At 40.3% G+C, this 20526-nt stretch overlaps 1 protein-coding gene across 2 annotated transcripts in view; it reads left to right on the forward strand.

Moving 5' to 3' along the window:
• Positions 1–20526, forward strand: part of LOC146003739 (neuropeptide CCHamide-1 receptor-like) — a 353803-nt gene that overhangs the window by 329508 nt on the left and 3769 nt on the right. The gene's annotated exons all lie outside the window — the stretch shown is intronic.

The following is a 20526-nucleotide window of genomic DNA, read 5'->3' on the forward strand; positions in this document are numbered from 1 at the left end:
CATGTGGCAACCCTGAAATTGAGCCTAACTCTACACGCAACCCACCAACGCCTTGTGTAAATTGGGTTGCCTAGTTTAAAATGTCGTTGTCCTAAAACTTTTGAGAGACAGTGTACAAGAATGGAGTGCATTTATAACAAATATATTCGGCATTCTCATTATAACTGAAGCAACTAATTAACATCAACAATTTGGAAATTAAAATATCTATATTAACCTCGTCTTCTAATTTCCTGTGTTAACTACTTCTTCTATTAATGTCCTGTGTCAACCTTCTTCTTCTATTAATTTCCCGTTAACCTTGCTACTAAGCTATTAATCTCATGTGTTATACCTGCTCTTGTTTTAATATCCTGTGTTAAACCTCCTCATCTATAAATCTCCTGTGTAAAACCTGCTCTTCTATAAATCTCCTGTGTAAATCCTGCTCTTCCATTAATATCCTGTGTTAAACCTGCTCTTCTATTAATCTCCTGCGTTAACCTTGCTCTGCCATTAATCTCCTGTTTAAAACCTGTTCTTCTATTAATCTCCTTTGTAAATCCCGCTCTTCCATTAATATTCTGTGTTAAACCTGCTTTTCTATTAATCACCGTGTAAAACCTGCTTTTCTATTAATCCCCTGTGTAAATCCTGCTCTTCTATTAATCTCCTGCGTTAACCTTGCTCTGCCATTAATCTTCTGTGTTAAACCTGTCCTTCGATTAATATCCTGTATAAATCATGCTCTTATATTAATCTCCTGTGTTAAACCTGTCCTTCGATTAATCTCCTGTATAAATCATGCTCTTATATTAATCTCCTGTGTTAAACCTGTTCTTCGATTATTCTCCTGTCTAAATCATACTCTTCTATTAAACTCCTGCGTTAACCCTGCTCTGCCATTAATCTCCAGTAAACATGTTCTTCTATTAATCTCCTGTGTAAATCCTGCTCTTCTATTAATCTCCTGCGTTAATGCTGCCATGCCATTAATCTCATGTAAACCTGTTCTTCTATTAATCCTCTTGTAAATCCTGCTCTTCTATTAATCTCCTGTGTAAATCCTGCTCTTCTATTAATCTCCTGCGTTAATGCTGCCATGCCATTAATCTCCTGTAAACCTGTTCTTCGATTAATCTCCTGTATAAATCATGCTCTTATATTAATCTCCTGTAAAACTGTTCTTCTATTAATCTCCTGTATAAATCATACTCTTCTATTAATCTCCTGCGTTAACCCTGCTCTTCTATTCATTTCTTGTGTTAACCTTGATCATCTTTTAAATGCATTCGGTTTATTATTTCCTTTCTGAAAAACTGAGAAAATCTCATGTTCCTTGTAATTATAAAGTTACAATCTCAGCGTTCTGTTTTCCCGCTGTCTGTTCAGACAGACAACTTGCTGCGTGACTCCGTAGGATTTCAGCTTCGTCTTTTCCGAAGAAGTTATTTATTTTGTAGCATACAGTTCGTTAAGTTTTGATTGAGTGATAACAGGCGTGGTGGCAGCGTGCTTTCTTGCTTCTTGATTTTTCATCATTTCTTGACAATTTTCTCCTTCCGTCTTTCTCGAGTCAGGGAATGAAGTGGTGCGTGATCTTGCTGAAATTTTGCCAATAAAGTGCACTGGCATTTTCACCGGCAGAAGTGTCCTTAGGTTTTATCAGGGTTGGAGATAATGTATGGATATTGTCTTAAAATATCAGGCTTTGTATATTTTAAAATTACAGTGTGCTTATTCTTTAGAGATGATCAAAAACCACCAACCAGCAACAGTTCTTGCGCTAGAGCCCTTTATTAGTTCCTAGTTCTGTACATTGAAATAGATTTTTCCAGTTTCAGCTACACTTTTACGATCTGTCCGAGATCACCAAAAATTAATCTCCAATAAGAATTCGTCTACAGTTATGTACAAACTAGTTTTAACTAACTGTCGTTATAGAGAATCGCTTTACGGGTCTCTTAATAATACAATTGTGGCTAAACGAACATCATGGTTAAATTAAAATATTGTTGCTTAAACTAAGTGTAGAATGAACATCTCCATGCGCTGACCTAGAGGATGTATTCATGATCATAATATGCTGCACATCCAGGTGTTTTGGTTTCGAATCTCGGAGTCTTCTCGTCGTAGGAATTTACTTAGACATTCTAACGACTGAATCGGTTCATTTTACTTTGGTTTTATGCCACTTTTGGCTAATCACAAAGGTGGGAATGAAAAGTGATCTGAAGAAAATGATCAGAGGACAATCAGAAACGCACATTGACAGGACATATCAGCCCGACAGGGGAGTATTCTGTCTGTGACGCCAGAGCCTCGTTGGTCTGCGAAATGTAGACCAGAATATACTACATGGAATAGAGGTTTGAATGTAGGTTTCGTCAGAGAGAATCGCCCTTTAATCTCTGCCGACAGTTATTGCTGTTACCTTGCAGGTTCGAATCACAGTCGGCGCATATTTGACATTCGTTCGCATCCTACTTAAAAAATGTACTCTGAATCCCAGTTAGCCTATTTGAGCAGGAAGTATATTTCAACGTTGCCAAACTTTAGCCTAAAAATCACCAAAAAATATTAGAAAAATTAAATTACCTAAAATTTCATTAAATATTCTACAAAACTTGTCTCTCATATAACCTTCATAGAGAAAATAATTAACAATAAAAAACAGAACAGAAACAAAAAAAAATTATGAGATTTGAAAGCATGTAGATCTACAGTAAAACCTCGTTCATCCGGACCTCGATAAGCCGGACTTCGCTTACTCCGGACAGGCAAAAGGCAATAGAAAAAGAAAGCAGAATGCAAGGTTTTAAATTTGGCTAGAAGTCAACAATCTAATCCGTCATATTGCTCCGTAACGACAAAGAATTAGTATTGCTTCATTTTACTGTACTGTATAGTGTATTTAGGCCTTCACCCTTTAAATACACCATAATAAACGTGTTGTCGCTATAAACGGAGTTATAATGCACTGTTCTTTTAGATTTCAGTTAATCCGGACTTTCGTTAAACCGGTCAACTAATTCCCCCCATTAGACCGGATTAACGAGGCTTTACTGTATTTATTTTCATTACAAATATTCAATCTATATGTGCCGACCCCCGTGACTGAGTGCTTAGCACATCGCGCTACGACACCAGGGGTCCTGATTCGAATATCGGCCTCGGGATGGATGTTTGTGAGTGTCCATTCATTAATTTCATCATGTCATTACTCATCCCCATCTTCGCAAATTAGCCAAAAGTCGCACAAAAAGCGAGGTAAATAAAGCAAATCAATCAATCAATCGATATGTGGGATGATACTATAGCAACAATTCTATTGAGTGAACATGAAAGGAAAACTTAAGTCCATGTCAGGTACAGATAGTTAAGTGCATAACAAAAGTTCTTTCTACCTTGGAAAAGTATGTGCTGAATTTCGGCTAAAATTATTTACAATATGTTCAATCACGTAAATATGGCCAAAACCAGAGAATCCTCCTGATATTCTAGATTCCTCAAAGTACGCTACACATTGCCAACATTTCTAAGTTGCATAGTTTGGTTGACGCTAAGAAAAAAATTAGCAACTTCTGCTGGAAATTCGAAGTATCTGTTACTATCTTCAATATTCAAACTGAGGAGCAATGGTAGTAACATTGAACTAGCACAGGATATACATAAAAATGTTTGAACTCGTCAACCAGGATAATTGTCTTGTATAGTTTACTTCATTCTACGGCTGCCATTTTGTTCTTCATCAAACAAAATGGCGGACACACGAACTGAAACATCCTCTTCGTGAACTATAGTTAATGCTTCGTTGCTTGCTCTCGCTACTTAGTTCATGGTCTAATAACTTCGGTCTTACGCTGTTAATAAGGGAATAATGGAATCTGTTGGAATGGTGGCTTTATGTTACAAAGAGAAATTAATGACAACACGGTAAAGCTTCAACAATCTAAAAGCTGCATTGTGTTTTGCATCAAGGTATTCTGAGATGGGAAATATTTCTCCACAGAATTCAACCATCTACTCTGTCTCTTGATGCGAGAGCTGAAGAAGCTGCTAGCATTCCGTCGGCACGTAAAAGGCTTGTAAATTGATGCAATTTGTGCCACTAAGAAAATTGGAAATGTAACTTCGTTTAGATGTTCGTAATTTGATTCTAAACTGAGTACAAGCATTGGCTACTAGATGGTGCTGCTGTTTTCGTATTTCTCAACCACATCTCTGCGATCACTAAAATTCCAGTTTGAAAGCCTGTATTGGAATCAAAATTGAGATAAAATCATGTGTCCTGTTTGCAGTCGAATTGATTTGCATTTTCTTATACACAGTCGAAAATATTGCTAAAACTGACAGTTTCTCCAAGCCAGTTAAAGAAAAACATGTAACTTGTTTGTCATTAACAACTAAGCCACATCCCACCACCACCCCTTTCCTACCACTCACAGCATTCCAGAAATTTATAGTCAAGTCCGTCTACTGCACCTACGTGTAGATGGCACTAATACTTAACTATAAATTTGAGGACTGTATCTCTACTATATGTAAGGAGTAGAGATAGCGTTCACAAATTTATGGTGAAGTCTTAAGTGTTTTAATACCATCTACGTGTATGTGTACCGAGACTAATTGGATCACATATTTCGGAGACGCTGTGAGGTGTAGGAAAGCAGGGCTGATGTTTAGTACATACGGCGATACATGTCGTCTACCCTCTGGTTAACCTTACTCATTACCATAAGCCTTCTGCTACAATGCGCATCCATTAAGGTCAAATACTTCTGCTTACACGTGATCGGGAACATAATGTTGAGAAGGGGAGAATGAATACATGATGAGCGTCAGCATGTAATCGCCATAATTTGACTAATAATAATTTTGTAGAAATGCGCACAATGTGTACAATTAATTTTAGCAGAACTTTATCTAACTTGATTGATCTCTTTGTGCAGGTCTTGGGTAATATGAAATCCACAGTTAATGGAAACATGGTCTCCACCGAAACTTAGCGTATACCCTGTAAATTATGTGAGACTAGAACACTGTAGGAAAGAGAAGGTGCTTTTGTTGGCGAGACGTAGGTTCATCTGTTGCGGCAACAAGGGGATGTTGGAGTCTTTGTATCCCAATTACCCCAGATCCCAAAATAATGAGCGCTTGATACGTAATCAGATCAAAACATAATTAGCTCCTTCGAGCTATGGTCATATCCCCTTTAACAAAATTTTTGGACGTGTTGGGTTGTTAAAGTATACCTTTCACGGTTTCCAATACAATATGCTCTGTTGTTACTCATTCTCTATGTAAGGAATATGCCCGATATCTGAGATGAGCGTCACCCAATTGTACCTTAAATCCTGTACAATTTTGTAAAGGAATCTCTGGAGCAAGGAAACGGAAACAAGTCTCTGTGCAATTACTGACTCGAGAGAGCTCGAGGACCTCCCCGATGACGTAGTGGCGATGCCGTATCGGGTTTGATACTCGGTGGAGGCACATGGCACAGGGGTTCGGATGCCACTTTAAACTGTAGTCCAGTTGCCTATATGTGCATAAAGTGGACTCATAACAACAATTCAAACAATTCGAAAGGGTTCGACCAATGAAACCAGTGAGAGGGTATGTGAGTGTTTTGAGGGGTGAATGTGGCTGCAACCGTTTACAGCAGCGCGTGCTGCTTTGTTCACCCCAATCGCTTTGTCCCCTTCTACCGTTATGTGTGGCCTTGCTGCACAGACTTCAGAGAGAGTGTAGCACTTCAGTCTCACAAACACTCAACCTGCAAACTCATAGGCAGTCATAACATATTCGCCAGCGTCTTCAAAGTTAATTGGTCTCTATGTCCTGTGACTGTAGTAAGGGGGGGGGATAAAATGTTGAACTGAAACGCCCGAAGCACTCGGCGTTGCAATAACAACCAATAGCTTCTATTTGTAATCCATGTTTGCCTTGAGGCAATCAAACAAATTTATATTTGTCTTTCCGACTAAATAGACGAATTGGAAACAAAGTGACGAACTCCGTTACTCCACCAAAAAAAAAAATGGTTTCAATTCATCCCACCATGAAACTCTCTGCAATTAAAGAGTTTTTTTTGTATAACTCAGTTCCTGCCATAAAATTCATTGGCGTCGCGAAAGCACTTCACAGACATAACTGTAAATTTTGGATGCCTCGGTCTATGAGACAGTCTACGAAAGTAGGACAACTGCTATTCAACTAATTCAGAGCTCGTGAATCGGAAAAAACTTAAAAACAGAGCACTTCATGGTGATGGTCGAAGTAAATCTCTTACTTGTCTTCTATTTTCCATCGGGTATATGCGTTATTGCATTTAAATTGCCTTGGTTGAAAATGATAGTAATATGACATGAAATGTAAAAACTTTTTACTTAGATTTGAGGCTCTGTTTTTGTTTCCTTTTCTTGCTTCATTCAATTTCCAAAGTATAGAATGTTGTTGTTCAGTAATAGTGAACTAAAACTACACTCTGTCCCAGGAAAATCTGGAGCAAGCGCACGAAAGTAAGTCTCTGCGCAAGTAGTGACTAGAGAGGGCTCGATCAATGGGCACGTGAGAGCGAACAGGATTGCGTGGAGGGGGAAAGGAGCTGCAGCTCTCGGGTGTTTGTATCAGCGTGTACTGCCTCGCTTCGCCCACATATTTCTGCGCGACCTTACTCTAGAGATTCCCTGGAGAGAGTGTATACTTCATGGGGCAAGAGCCGTTTAAAGCTCAGGGCCTGCTTGAGAGGATTTTTCTTTGTGTGACTCGCAGTTAGCTCATCGAGTCCCATCGCCTCTGTTTTCTGGCTTTTGAGACCGTGGCCCGCTACTTCTTCTTTAGAAGTAAGTCCTCGAAATTTTGGGTGCTCCAACTTGAAATCGAACCCGGGACTGTTCAGACCATACGAAACCGATCACTGCTCGCTGTGTTTCCCTGGTGCAGACGAAGAGCTTGGAGCGGTCATGTTCACCCTTCAACAACTTAAGAAAACGGTCAAATATGCTCTAAATTAACGATAAATGAACACGTAATTGACATGCGCGCTCTGAAAAGAGTACGGCCATCCTACAGAAAATTAAAAGTGCAGATAGTTATTGACTAACCCTCGTATATTAGTTTATGCCGCGGCCAATTTGACTGTAATCAGTTTCGTTAGCTAGAATATTATTTGTATATGTACAGAGCGAGATTTAGGCTTAGAATCAGAAGTCTCTCCCCTCTATTAATTGATAATTTTTAAAAATACCACTCCACCCATTTGTACTGGGTATGTATATCTTACGATACGAAGTTGATGCTGCACGAATTGAAACCTCTGCATTATTAACACTTTTCAAACGTTGTGCTGTTCACTGCCTCTTCTACTTGTCGCCACCGGTACGAGGAATTTAGCATGCATGCGGTATTTTACAACACGGAAGTACAAAAATATAACATTATAATACTGAGCAAGGCAGAATTTATTGTACAAGAAATATATACACTAAAAAGGTAACGTTTACACCCTCTAAGAAGGGTCTTCTTCAGACAAATATTCACACTAGGAAGCAAGGCTTAACAGTGTTAAAAAAATATGTTTTTGACAAGAATATATGTTTCAGATTTCCTGGAGTGAAAATGCGTTTGATGTATCAACAAGAATTCAAAGAGCAGAGAGATAGGGAAAGTATTGTTTTCTAGTTTTGTGTGACCTTTTTGAGCAGCAATAAATATTAAATGTATTATTTTTAAAATGAAATATTATGTGAAGCGGATAAGTGGTTAGCAGCAGGGCCGGATTAACCTATGGGCAACAGGGGGAATTGACCCGGGGCCCACACAAAAAGGAAGCTGTGAAGGGCCTCCACCAAAAAAATTATTTTAACCAGCTGGCTGTGCTTGTGAAAAATTACATAAGAAATTGTATTTTAAAAATAAAAATAATTCAATATTGTCGTATGTCTACACTCTTCTGGATCCACCTCTCGCCTAGTGAACATTTCAGAGTGGAATGTTTTCTACCAGTGATTGATCAAATCACCTCATCACTTGCAGACAGTATTTTCCCTATGAAACTGTCGCAAAGAGGTTCAGTATTCTAAATGAACTTGGAGTGGAAACTCCATCACAAATTACATCTGCAGCTCGCGAGCATCTACGAGGAGGATCTGGAACCCTCGCTAGAGAATGAGCTGATACAGTTTGCACACCTAGTAAGCAGTAGCAATGTCAAACATCAGGAAGACATCTCAATGGAGCAGTCTATGTATAATATTGTATGTAAGGACCCGTTCCGCAGTACATTTCCAAATATCGAAATTCTCATTAGAATGTATTTGGTCTTAATGGTAACAAACTGCAGTGGATAAAGATCTTTCTTAAAAATGAAATTAGTGAACAACAGACTTCGTGCTGCCATGGGACAGGATCGCTTATCCAATCTTTGTTTACTAAGCACTGAACATGAACTTCTTCGTGAATTGGACTTCGATGATATAGTAGATGAATTTTCAGCGAAAACGGCAAGAAAAGTGTGTCTACTTTGAGAATTTTCCTGAAGAAAGTGTAATTACTACATTTTCCACAATGAACCTGTTGGTAATCATTGTCCATATGTAGTGACATATTTACTCTTAATTGTAAATAATATCATTTATGATAAATTATGTACTTAAGTACAGTCTACTGCTGAGTTATCTGTTTCCGTCTGAACCACCTTAGTATTTACTATATGTTGTAGTTACGGTGTTCACTCTTCATAATATACTGTAGACATTTAGACACAGAATTTTACTGCTGCTATAGCGCTACAATTTTCGTCCTGTAACTTTATTCTACTGCGTTATTCTCCCTCCAAACCTATCTGCGATATGTTCGATTGTGAATGACTACTGATTCTAAAATCAGGTGTACCATTTCAACTGCTGAAAATTGGTGGTTTACATATTGAGCTAATAAAGCTCCTAGTGAAAAATAATTAAAAAATGGGGGCCCCCACAAAACAATTTGCCCAGGGGCGTCCACAAACCTTGATACGGCCCTGGTTAGCAGACACAAATGGTCCGAGATCAGTTTTAAACTAAGTTGAAAAAAGAAAAATAGGGATGTTGTAACAATGGCATGCGCCATTTCACAACACGAAGCAACGTCCCGTATGCAACTAAATGTTGTGTTGGGTTGCAAGCATGCAGGGGGCAAAACGGCTTTACCTGTATTGGACGTTCTAGGTGCCGAAACTATGCACAAACGAAAATATTGGTACAGAGTGGTTTGTTTTGATGTTTTCTACGCACTGTCTCGGGAATATGTGGAGCCAGGTCGCTCATAACGGCAGAGAAGGAGGAGAAAGCGTACAGCTTGTAGCTGCAGCACTTCCGTCTCCATGGACTCATTCCTCCTCTCACACGACCATTGGTTGAGCCCTCTTGAGTTACTACTTGCGCATAGGACTTATTTCCGTTTGCTCCAGAGATTGCTGGACTTGTGTTTTACGTTTCTGTGGTCCACGGGCACCGTTTTAATCACGCCCAATCTTGCACAGTGGACAAACATTGTCGCGTGGGTGTACTTGTACACACCCATGCGATTTGGTTCATAGAAGCATGATTTGTGGTTAGTTCTGGTCTACATGCCTTTCAACCCTACCTCATCTCCCTTAAACTATTCATACACAGCCTAAGATATAATTCCTGGTTAAACATTTGAGCAGAATTCACTGGAAAGCGTGTGTATTCTTGCGCAGCGTATTGCAATGGGGGATCTGAGGAAGGATTTTGCGCAGTACAAAAGGCGAATATCCTTCGAGAGGCTTTAAGAACTGTGAAATAATTGCGCCCAGAGATCAAATTGCCTCGCAGCGCCATCTCTTGGCGGTTTTATCAAGTCTCTCGGGGAGAGGATTATCATGAAAGCAAGGAAACTGATGCAAATTCACGTTGAGGCTCCTGGACTGTTGAGAGGGAAGATTACTGCGCGAACTGAAGATTGTTGATAGAAAGTGGCTGAAGGATTTCGCAAACAAGCTTTCTCCGCCTGTTGAGCGTGTCTTTCAACCACGCTGGGCGCAAATCCTGAGGGGTACTTTTCAGAGAGAATTTAGTTTTTTTTTTCTTTCGGGAATACCCCACTCGTATTCTCCATTTTTTCCTTGAGGGATTATCTCACAGTGGCTGTTGAAAATTCAAGCTTTTAAATTCCTCTTAGCAACGCAAGCGTGGGGAAAGAATGATTCAATTTGTGATCAGAGATTTCCCGGACTGATACCTTTCTGTCTCGTTGCCGGCTCGGCTGGCAGAAGCGGATGAACGGTTTTGATTTGAGGCGTACAAAGTAAAATCACCACCCACACAGGCACCCCGCATATATAAATACAGGGTAACCGAAATGTCACGTGAATTTGAACGTACATAACTTTTTTACAAGAAAGCGATAGACATGTGAACCTTGCACTGGCTGGATATTTTTTAAACATTAACTAACTATGTAACTCACTCCTAGCTCTCCAGCTCACTTTCTAGCCTTCTTAAACCCGAAGGATTATGGCTCCAGCAACACAAGCCTTCCATCTGTCCCTATCCTGAACAAGATCAATACAATCTTTTCCATCCTTACTAATTTCCTTTACGTCCATCTCAACATTATCCCTCCATCCTTGTCTTTATCTTCCTACAGGTTTCCCAACAATAATCCTGTAAACTCTTTTTTCCTCTCCCATTGGTGCCACATGGCCTGCCTACCTAAGTCTTTTGATTTGATTATTCTAATAATATCTGAACATGAATACGAATTATGTAGTTCTAACTTATGTAACCTTCTCCACTCACCTGTCTCTTCATCCCTTTTAGGTGCAAATATTTTTTAAATTTTATTTTCAAATACTCTTAATTTATGTCCCTTTAATTTTTAAACATTAAACAAGAAAATGATCTTCTACATGGACGTTCAATATGGGGAAAAAGCTACTAAGGTGTAAAAAAGTTATTGTAAGAAGTAAAAAGAGGCGTGGTTAATAGACAGCTATGGAGTTGCTTGCAATAATTTTCCATGTCTGTGTGGGTATTTATTAAAATGCAAAAATAATTATAAATTCTTGCACACATTAATTGGATTAATTATGCCATATTCATAAGAATGTATGTGTTTTTCAAAATTACGAGATGTACTGGCAACACTGGTCGTGTCAGAGGGCAATACTAGGTGTGCTCAATATATGGCTGTGTTATTCAATTAATGCCCAGATGAAAGAGAGGATTTGAAATTTGTCGTACAAAAATCTCACCTACCTATTTTCTTGTACAACAAATCTTTTCCTTTCATATATATAATAACCATGGGATTATTCTTTTAGATCAGGGAACATGGCTTCAATTTTTAAAATGAGATTTTGCTAACTTTGTTCTGTTGGAATATCTCTCGTGAAGAGCGTTGATATCAAAACTTTCTGAAGGATGGGTTTTTGTAGGTGTCTTGTGGATGGAAGTTGTAGACAGTATCGGAACTTCTGGATCGCACCTTACAAAAATAGATTTTTACATCCATGTAGGATTTCTGGCTCTTGAAACCAGCACGTTTATTTATCTATCTCTCTGCATGTCGACATGAACCCTTGTTTTGCTTCCAAAGTACATCGCATGTGACTCGGCATAATAAGGAAATGCGGAAAACCCAGCTCTCTTCTTTGTCCGTCATTTTTGACGATATGAATTTCTGAGCCTCAAACATTTTGTCTCAAATCCTTGTTGAATTACTTTCATCCATGATGTGGCAGACGAGAGGCGGGATTTCCATTTCATTATATTTGAGTTACCTCTCTCTTCTGCAACATGAAAATTGGAGATATTTTTGGGTCGGTGAACATCAAATAAATCTATACTATGTAGGTCTCATTCCATTCAGAGTCAAGTACAGGGTCTCATAGGATTTGCCCAGCCTGTGTGTGTGGGGTTCGTTGAAATGGCACTGTAAAGTTATCGACTCTATTTCTATTCAAAATAGAACTTTTTGAGTTTTTCTATTACTTGCGATTTGTTCTTTCATAGTACAATACCAATGTCTTCTAAGATATATTTTCTCAGCATTATGCAATACTTTAATTTCAATATATACAGTGCGGCCATAAATTATTCATTGTACAGTGTGTCCGAGAAAAAATATACCAATAAAGAATTTAAATAACTCAACAATCGTTAACGACAGAAATGTCAAATACCGCTTATTTGGAAGAGAAAATCATAGATTTTTTTTTAACCAAAGAATTCGAAAAAGAATTCGCCTTAGTAGATCTCATGTGTGCTCCTTTGGTGGCGCGACAAACATCAAGGCTGTACTCAACCTCCATCCAAGTGTTCTTCAACATTTGATGAGTGACGGAGCCACATGCATCGATAATTCTTTCACGGAGATCATTGAGGTCTTGCACAGGTGTTTGATATACCAAAGTCTTCACATAACTCCAAAGGAAAAAGTCCAAAGGAGTCAAGTCTGATGGCCGTGGTGGCCATTTAATGGGTCCACCCCTCCCAATCAAATTACCAGCGACATTGTTGTTAAGGAAGTTAGTAAGACAACGGGCATAATGTGGGGGAGGGCATCCTGCTGAAGCATGTACCCATGAGGTATACTAGGTACAGCGTACTGTTGCAACATTTGCAGGTAACATGCACCTGTAACTGTAGCTTCCTCAAAGAAAAAGGGCCCAATTACGGAATCTCGTGTCAAACCACACCACACATTCAACTTTCGACTGTCGCGTTCATGTTCAACAACTGCATGGGGATTGTGCTCACCCCATATTCTACAGTTATGCCTATGCACTTTTCCGGAAATGTGGAAGGTAGCCTCATCTGAAAATGTTACAAGTGTCAGGAATTCATTGTCATCATCAATGCGTGATAGCACTTCACTAGTATAATCAAACCTAGCGGGTTTATCACTGCACTTTAGTTTCTGAACAAGCTGTAACTTGTAGGCTCTAAGCCTTAACCTTTTATGTACGATATCATGCACAGTAGAACGTGGAATTTGAAGTTGAGAACTAGCACGTCTCACAGATTTACGCGGGCTTCTCTGGAAAGCTTCCTGAACTGCAACCACTTTATCCTCGCTCACACGCTTCCGACCACTACCTTTCTTCCTCAACAAAGACCCTGTTTCCAGCAATTGTAACAATGTAATGACGTTCTGGTGCTTCCTGTCCATTTTGTTGCCGGAATCTTCTTTGTACCGTTACAGGAGACTTCAATTCTGCAAACCAAAAGCAGCACTCAACTTTCTGGCGAACAGTAAACGGCGCCATTGTACAGACTACTCACGAACAAAGCCGCGCATGCGCTTAATTATGTTACGATTTTTTTTCCGTGGGCTGTGCTGCATCGAATGGTATGCAGATGATCTGACAGGTGGCAGCACTTATACTGCAAGATTTGACACGTAGCGGTGCACCTACGAACGTGTTGCAGTGTCCAGGCGTCAAGACCCTAGAAGCCCGGATATTTTCTAGTGGGGTATACTGAAGGACAGGGTGTATGCAAACAAACCGCGTACGTTACAATCTTTAAAGGACAACATTTCAGGAACATCACCGGAGAAACACTGCGGCGAGTCATGGCGAATATGCAAACGCGGGTCCTTCTTGAAAACGGCGGACGCTTTCAACTCATGCTCTGATCACAATGAACAATCAACGGCACACTATCCAAGGTACATCATATATAAATTACGTTAATATTTATATGGTATATTTTATATTATAGTTCATTTTGTCAGACCGGTTCTTAAGAATCACCCTGTACTATATTTTTTTTCACTTCGAATGTGCGGTTCAAGGACATCCAATCAGCTCCGTGCTTCCTCTTCCTCACTCCCACTCCTATGCATTCCCCGTGCAGCACCCAGTGAACAGGTAGATGGCGTCTGTTGGTTGGGTTTGGAGGGGAACAGGCGACTACGTGGGGAGACGATGCCGTGACCTTGAAGCGCAGTATGGAAATGAAAGCAGAATAGTAAGTTACCACACATAATATTCTCACTCTTGACAACATCAACGCATTTCATGTGACGTCACCTTTTCGGTGTTGATTTTCCCGGGCGGCCTCTCCACATGCGTGGATCGTACAAAACAATTTAAAGATAAAACTTTGTCACGTTTTTAAATAATAATTCTACATTTACGACGAGCTAGATTTATAAATCTGCATTTAGAGCACAAAAACAACATTAGTCAGGAAACACGAAAATTAATTATGGGATAAATCAGGAAAGAAATCAAGTGCTCTGATAAATTAAAAACGTGTTATTGCCATTTATAATTAACTTTTAATTCAACTACAAACTTCAATCTGATTTTTCATTTTATTCAAACGGAGACTTAATTATGATTTGGAAGACTTTCAAGCGTGAACAGAACACACTAAAAACGTTTAATCAGAAACATGTAATTACCGTCGACATAAAATAATTGATTGCTTTGTAGAAATATTTGCACATGAGAAACAAGGATTTATTAGATGTCTAGTTAACGGAATTGATCATAAAAGAACTAAGTAAAATTTTTATTAAGTTACTTTTTCTTCTGTAATTTATTTTTTCTCTGCCATTGCGGAAATCCAATCAAGCCGTGGTAGCTCAGTCGTTAGGACGTCTGACTACCATGCGAGAGACCAGGGGTCGATCACCGGCGGGGGAAAACCGGGATGTGTTACACCTGTTCTGGCGAGTTCGACGCCACCCAGCGTCGTATAAAGTGGGTACCTGGAGTAAACTCTGGGAGGTAAAGGCGGCTAGGGGTGTGGTGCTGATCACATCAATCCCACCTTCGGCCGTAATCAAGAAAGTGTGGGCCCTAACTCCACACCCGCTATACAACTTCCAAGATTTATTTGTTTCAAATATTGTCTGTAAGACTGCTCGCTTATATTTCCACGTCAAAGCGTGATCATTAATACATGCATATTACTAATTTAACAAATAAGTGTCGTTGATTAAAATCATTTGGAATGACACGTAAACTTCCCTCCCCAGACAGCAGTACGATCTCGATGTGTTCCTCACGCGTTTTCTCGCACTGTTTTTTCACAGTAGAACCAAAAACGTGTGCGTGAAAATATGGTAGCAAACAAACTGCGAGATAATTGCGAATTTATGGTTACGATCCACCACTGAATAGATTGTTTGTACACACCATACGCTCGTCTCCTTGCGCACTCCGAGGTTTCTTTGTTTAAAACTGAACACTGCCGAAAGGGGGCGTTGTAAACAAAGCATGCGTCTGTAAAGGACGGAAGGCATAACAGGCACGCCACTTGTGAAGTGACAATCGTATCATGTGTAGAGTCAGATTATTTTCATAACAACTCCAGCTCACCGCGCGAGTTCAGTTAGTGAACCTACCAACAGTCCAGAGCGCGAGCAACAGGCAAAGCGATAGGTGATGGGTAGAGATGACGTCAGCGGCTCGTTTGTTGATTGGCTGCTCCAGACTCGCTCCAAAGTTGCCAATGCAAAACAGCCAGAGATGTTACGAAAGTGATCTCACTCTACAATGAAATCAGTGACGGATCGTAAACATATATTCGCGATTATCTCCATGCGACCCAATGTTTACGAAGAATTTCTTACGTCTACTATCGTGTACTTGTCCCCATTTCCCTTTGCGCAATCACTTCTGTTACAACCTGTATATTAGTTGCTACTGACGTAATAGTTTGAATTTGAATTTTAAATTTTTGGTGCGTCAGCTCGGTGTCCAGCCCCTTACCATAACAAACAACATAACTGTAATGTCACATAACTAAAATCTTAAAATATTCTGAATTTGGTTACAAGCTGATGCTATAAAGGTGCACTCAGCACACACAAGGACCAAAAACAGGACAACACAGAATTATACTGACCATAGGGCCAGTTGCCAGAGCCTCATTAGTCTGCAAAAAGCAGTCCAGGTTGTACTACGCAGAAGTAAGGTTGACAATTGGGTGTACTACGTGGATGACGTAATAGTTTGAAAAACGACGTTAAAAGACCAAAAGTTAACGTATATTGGATATTGTAATATTTATTATGAAGAATGAAAATTATAATGATAAAACTAATAATTTAGGATAATTCAAGGGTGTCCTTATACCGGAATATCTCCTCCAATAATTGGAAGCTAGCACGCCTTTGGTTTCAGATGTATCTCTCCCATAATTCTCCAATGGATGCTTTGGAGAACTGTTGAGATGGGCTCTTGACGGAGATTACGGTTCCGCAAAGCTTCACTTGGCGTCAAAAACCTGTCAAGTGACATTTTGGTGCGTTACTCGCAGCATCCGAAAACAATCTTGTGTTCTCCTCCGCTTCCCTTTCATTTAGCGACGGGAAGTTATTGCAGAAGAGTCTTCGCCTCAGTTGTTCAGGCTGCGTCGTGCTCTCTGGTGATAAATGCCTGTGTGTTCTCTTCATTTAACCGCGTTTCTCGCTTCGGAGCGTCGGCGCCCAAGAAAGGAAGCAATTTCCTTCGGTCAACACACCAAGAAGGTTTCTGGAGGGGAGAATCACGGGGATATTGTGAGAATGCAGTTGCATAGGCGACGACTGTCAGCCCCCCACCCCCCGATCTGATTACCCGGTGTTGTGTTTCCGAGGAGTCATTGACAGCGTTCCCCCTGGGTGGATGTGCTTTGGGAATGGCGAAGTGTTATGGCTTTATCGTCTTACTGAAAAACGACCACCCTGTAATCCATTGTCGACTCTAATGAACCTGTTGTTGTTTTTCTGCGCGGCGAAGAAGTGATTGAATATTAAGATTAGCAAATCTTGTAAGAGCCTCGCACCGTCACCGCGCTGTCTGGGGCAGAGATGGTCACAATCCTGAGACCGGGCCTCAACCCCCAAGAGCCTTGCGAGGCTGAGGTCGTGTGAGGCCGGGGGTGGAGATGGAGTTTGGAGGCTGAGGCCGTGTGAGGCCTAGGCCAAGATGGAGTTCGGAGGCTGAGGCCGTGTGAGGTCGGAGGCCGGCCTTGAACTCTGAGGCTGAGGCAGAGTTTGAGTTTGGAGTCTGAGGACCTGTAAGGCTGGAGGACAACCTTGAGCTTGAAGGTATGCAAAACAGACGCAACTCCGTACCGCTAGTCATTAAATGAAGGTACTGTTATTCCTTGTCTCTGGACGGTGGACCTAATACCGTGTCTCATAGGATACGCTTGTATATTATATATTCTTTTTAAAAAATGTATTGCCCTGAAATATAACTGAGACTGCAATTAACATGTTTGCTCCAAACGGTAACGAAATGACGCACTGTGCTTCAATTTGCCATTGTCCACAGCTTACCTTCCCATGGAAGACTAGCAGGCTTCGAAACTTTGATTTCAAACGGGCGGAAAACGCCAAAGACAACAGGTCGATAAAAAAAATTGAATCTCTTTCACCTTACTGATGTTATTGTCTGTGTATTGTTAAGTTTATTTTGTTCGATCCTCACGCTGCTGAAACCAGAGTGAATAAATATGTCGATGAGACTTCACCTTTGCTTTCGACTATTCGGGTCAGATATCTTAGTAAATACCAACAATGGTGAAGGTGTCGATGTACTTTTGTACAGATCATTGGATCATTTTTTTCAAGCCTCTTTAGTCTAATCACGTCCATCAGGATGGAAGTTTTGTTTAAATTGATGAAGAAATTCTCTCCTCCCATCCCGTGAACACCGTACCATGAAGGCACATTTATGGGATGTGGAAGTAGGGTCCCACACATTCTCGATCTCAGCCGTTTTTTTGGAGGTGATGTGATCAGCACACTATCTATCTACCTTTGCCACGTGGATTGCCCCCCAGGTACCCATATATTTGAGGCTGGGAGAGCTCCTGAGCCACTTTATGCGGGAACAAATCCGGGGAAAATTCCGACGTTAGATCACCCACCTCGGGTATCGAACCAGACGCCCTATCGACCACACCACGGCGGCTAAGAGTGATTTTAATAAAGCTCAAAGCATTTTAGTGGAATTGAGCTGTTTCAAGATGGCAGACTACCGCAAGAGAGAGTTTGTGCTTCCTGGTACCGTTCCTCATGCTTATGTCTATCTCGATGTGACCATCTTAAGAGAGGATATTCTGCATCAGATTAAATAATCAACAATCGTACAGTCCTCAGTTGCTGCTGCATATAGGGGCAGAACAAGCGAAAGAATAGAATTTGTTGCATTTTCAGTGTAAGGCTCTGCGAACTCAATTTCAGTAGGCTGTATCGCCTGATTAAGCCTCTCGGTTCTTAACTTTAATTGGGCTCTGGTTCTTGTTTCCAATCAGTCGGCTAATTGGATTACGGCCTTCATGCTGTCAAGTGTCCATCACGAGTTTCCTATGGCTTTGGCTCAATTCTTTCTTTCTCTCGTTTTCACTTGGGACATTCATTTTCAATTTTACTGGTTTCCAGTGGGGTGTGCATGTTATACTTTTCCAGTATTCGAATTGTATGAAATGTGAGTGGGAGCTACAATCTGTCCCTGCAATCTCTGGAGTAAGTCTCTGTGACTATACTCCGTCCCAGCTAACTGTGGAGCAGGCAAACGAAAACTAATATCTGCTCAAGTAGTGACGCGAGACGGCTCCACCAATGAACACGTGAGAGGAACGGAATTGCGTGGAGTGGGGGAAAGCGACTGAAGTTACCAGCCTTCCCATCAGCGTCTACTGCTTCGCTCCGGCCAATAGATTTCCCTCGCTTCTCTGACGCTATGCGCTGCCTTAACTCCACAGTTAGCTAGGTCAGGGCGTAGAGAGAACTCGGCCAATGAGAGGGAAAGACGCGACTGCAGCTACCAGCCGTTCGCAACTGCGCGCACTTCTTTGTTCCGCCCAATAGCTTTCTCCCCTTCTCTGCCGTTATGCGCGGCCTTTGATCCATAGATTCCCGTGACAGAGAGTAAGGACATTCATAATTAAAGTTTAGGTACTCAAACATCTCAGCATGTTCCTTACTGTTAGCACTGCCTTCATGTATATCACCTTGGTAGTTATCCGGTTTTATTGTACAAAACACTGTACAGGTTTAACCAAAAAATTATGATGCAATGTGTGACGTTTCCTAAGGGTTAGCATTAACTCGTAACTGCAACTCGTAACGCGGTGAAGTTATTGGACTCTTAACCTGTAGCTTACCTAGGCTAGATGTTGATTCACTCCCAGTGTTGACGTTTGGCGTTATTTCATTATGATATCAACTTGCGCCATTAAATCACTTGGGCGTTAAGATCAAAACAACAACACACATTTAAAAAGAGAAGGAGCGAATCTTTTATCTCAGATTAGTACCCTAAAAATCAATGGAGCGAAGAATGTGCCCTCTAGTTTGATTCCTTCTGTAATACATCTGGCACACCGGGCCCAAGTTTTCTAGGGGCCCATATATTCAAGATGGCCGCGGCTTCACACACCAACAAAAGAAATCGATCATAACTCCTTAAATATTGGTTTTTGACAATTTTGCAGAGATATATTTTGTTCAGAATTGAAAACTGAACACAAAATATTTTACTGTTTTTCTTTTCATATCTTGCACTGTTATGGATGGATATATATCCAGTGAAAGAATTCCGTATCCTTTTCTGCAAGGATTCTAAGCAATATTTTACCCTTTACTTGACATTCCTGCACATAAAGGGCAAAAAATTACTGCCTGTGATATTTGGGTGATACCTACTATTGTGGCGCATGGCCTGTGTGACGTTATATCTCAAAGATGGCTGGCTCTGAAACATTAACAAAGATAATCCATTAACAAAGAAAATCGACCATGTCTCCTTATTTTCTTCAGGGGTGATTTTGACCATTTGTAGGTTCGTTAGTTTTTTGAATGAAGGGAAGACATGTGTATGGAAGATGCCTTCATTTTGAGACATGCAATCATAAGTATAATAAGAGGTGTTTTGCTGTACAATGTGTCAAGAGAAGGTAGATGGCATCGGGAATCCAAGATGGCCGCCATGGAGGTTCTGATCATAAAATACTGTTCATATCCTGATTTAGAGTTCGTTTATCAGATTTTTCCAGAGGTAGTTTCTGTTAATAAATAAGTAAAAAATACTAATTATTATTGTAACTACAATGGTAAAGGTGTAATAACTTCACCTGTGACTACGGCATTGTCTTTCAAAATTTAATTAGTTCACCTGCTATCAAGGTTAAGAGTAGTTTTGATCATTTGGGAAACATCATATCTTCAGTCCTGTCACTGTCTTGTAAGTAATTGTTTTAACACTTCTATTCATCTCCACTACAAGGGCATAGGTCAGTACGTCGCATGAACATTTCCTCTTTCTGCAACCACAACCTGTCAACTGTAATATTCTATTTAGCTGTAGGTAGTGTGAATATGTCAGGAATGATCTTCTTGTCATCCTCATTTTCTTCTGTTTTACCATCAACAGCCAATTGGGTTGGGTACACGTGACCCACTGTTTTATTGATGGAGAAAGCAATCTCGGATCTTATAAAAATTAAAGTGTATGGTCGATTAAGACTCAGTTGTGTGCTTGTGCTGCTTCATGATAATGTACCTCATTACCTTACTTCATTGTGA

This window comes from Lepisma saccharinum, chromosome 20, assembly GCF_977018435.1.
Source record: "Lepisma saccharinum chromosome 20, izLepSacc3.1, whole genome shotgun sequence".
In the NCBI taxonomy this organism is placed as follows: domain Eukaryota; kingdom Metazoa; phylum Arthropoda; class Insecta; order Zygentoma; family Lepismatidae; genus Lepisma; species Lepisma saccharinum.